Source organism: Lathyrus oleraceus, chromosome 6, assembly GCF_024323335.1.
Source record: "Lathyrus oleraceus cultivar Zhongwan6 chromosome 6, CAAS_Psat_ZW6_1.0, whole genome shotgun sequence".
Classification (NCBI taxonomy): Eukaryota; Viridiplantae; Streptophyta; class Magnoliopsida; order Fabales; family Fabaceae; genus Lathyrus; species Lathyrus oleraceus.
Genome location: NC_066584.1, coordinates 99,522,181 through 99,524,853, shown reverse-complemented (window position 1 = coordinate 99,524,853; position 2,673 = coordinate 99,522,181).

Below are 2,673 nucleotides of genomic sequence, written 5' to 3'. Positions count from 1 at the left end.
ATACCTGAAGGTGTTACATGTCACAGGCCCAATCAAGTATGCAAACTCCAAAAGAATTTATATGGTCTGAAATAAGCCAGTCGCAAATGGTATGAAAAACTAACAGCTTTACTACTTCAACAAGGATACACTCAGTCTACTTCTGATTATTCTCTCTTCACTTTGAAAACTGATGCTCACTTTATAGCCATTTTAGTATATGTTGATGACATAATCCTAGCTGGAACCTCTATGTCTGAATTTGATCGTATTAAGCTCATCCTAGATGAAAATTTCAGCATCAAAAGCCTGGGCATACTCAAGTACTTTCTTGGCCTCGAAGTTGCTCATTCAAAGGCAGGGATTTCACTATCACAAAGAAAATACTGTCTTGATCTCTTGCAGGAATCTAGTATGCTTGGATCCAAACCAGCTCCCACACCTACTGATCCATCTGTTAAATTACATGCTGATAGTGGCAAGGCTTTTGAAGATATTGGAGCATACAGACGATTGATAGGACGTCTGCTGTATCTTAACACCACACGCCAGACATCACTTATGCCACGCAACAACTTAGTCAGTTTCTGCACAATCCAACAATGGCACACTATCATGCTGCTTGTAGTCATACGCTACTTGAAGAACATCCATGGCAGAGGAATATTGTTTCGAAGAAATGCTGAACTGCAACTGCTTGGCTTCTCATATTCTGATTGGGCAGGCTGCATTGATTCAAGGAGATCCATTTCAGGATACTGTTTCTTTCTTGGCACTTCTCTCATATCATGGTGTGCAAAGAAGCAGGACACTATTTCCAGATCATCATCAGAAGCTGAGTATCGAGCGTTGTCATTTGCTACATGTGAACTACTTTGGTTGATAGTTCTTATGAAGGAGCTGCACATCAAGTGTACCAAACTCCCTGTTCTCTACTATGACAGCCAAAGCGCAATGCATATTGCGTCCAATCCGGTATTCCATGAACGAACTAAACATCTCAAAATCGATTGCCACTTGGTCTGTGAGAAGCTTCAACAAGGTTTACTTCGACTCCTACCTATTTCCACTCATAAGCAGCTTGCTGATTTTCTAACCAAGGCATTACCAACTTCAACCTTCAACAAGTTTATTTCCAAGCTTGGCATGATCAACATTCACCATGCTTAGCTTGAGAGGGGCTGTTGAGATTAACCATTTTTGATCAATATAGTTTAAGCTAAATGATTAATACAGTTGGATTAGTTGTATGGTTAGTTAGTTTAGTTTACTCTATTGTGATTGGTGGTTATGAGATAAGATTATAATATATAAGTGATGCATTGCCACATGTAAACAACCCAATTCATTAACAATTCTTCTTGAAATTTCCTTCTTTTTTCTTCTGCTAATTCTTCTTTTCTACCGTTAATGTTTATCATTTCTCCTGTTATGCTTCTCCATTGATGAAGCAAGATTGATCACAATACCTTTTATAGAAGTTTGAGCTTATGTTTTTCTTTTTATAATAAAAAAAGTCCAAAACAAATTCATTTTCCATTGATAATAATGAATATGTCTAACTTTACTATCAAAGCAATGTCCGATCATTTCTACCACTAAAAGGGAATATGCATACATTCAAAACAGCCTTTGTAAATATTGGTTTATCCATATCGTTGCAATAACAGAAAAAGCTTTACCTTTTGAATCGAAAATCCAATCAAATTGCATGATAGTTGCAGGAACTGAAACGAATGGTAGTAACATATACTATTTGCAAATTTATGATTTACAAAGAACATATCTCAAATGAATTGTTTGTAAATGAAATTGAGAATAACATATACTATTTGCAAATTTATGATTTACAAAGAACATATCTCAAATGAATTGTTTGTAAATGAAATTGAGAATAACATATACTATTTGCAAATTTATGATTTACAAAGAACATATCTCAAATGAATTGTTTGTAAATGAAATTGAGAATTTTAGAAGATATGAGAATTATCCACAATAAAGTGATTCATTTTGAGTCATTTCGTTGCATCTGAAATCAAAACCGCAGGTTCTACTGCTAACAATTTCTATCATTATCTACTCATCAAAAAATTAATACGGATTAGCTAAACGGACTACAAATAAAATTTAGTGAAATCTAAATTTCTCCTCGTAACAATTTATGTCCATAACATTAAAATTTTAAAAAAAAATCCTAAAAAACTATAGTCATCAACTTATACTAAAAGAAATATAAGAAGTAGAAGAAATTGAGATTTTCCCTAAACCCTAAATCATCAACATATAAAAAATCTTTAGAAACCCTAAACGTTAGATGAACCATAAACATAGACAATTAATTCAAATAAGAGTAGAAGGGATTTAAAAAGTACAGTTGTGGATAGATGGATAATCGAAAGAAATTTTGAAGATTGATAAGCAGATTTTGTAAAGTATATGTATGTTGAATTGTAGTTCCTTGTGTCGAATCAGATTGCTCGACAGAAGTAAAGAAGTGTCGAATCACCTAGTGTGTTGAGTTGTATTAGTATGTCGAAGTGTCGAAACATGTTTCTTCATACAGGATTTCGACTTAGGCTTATTTTTAGTATATTAACTATTTTGGGCTTTTATAGTTTTGGACATTTGCTTAGTGAGCAAGCTAACCTAAATCTATAAATAGAGAGAGTAACCCTTATTCTTGTAATGTGG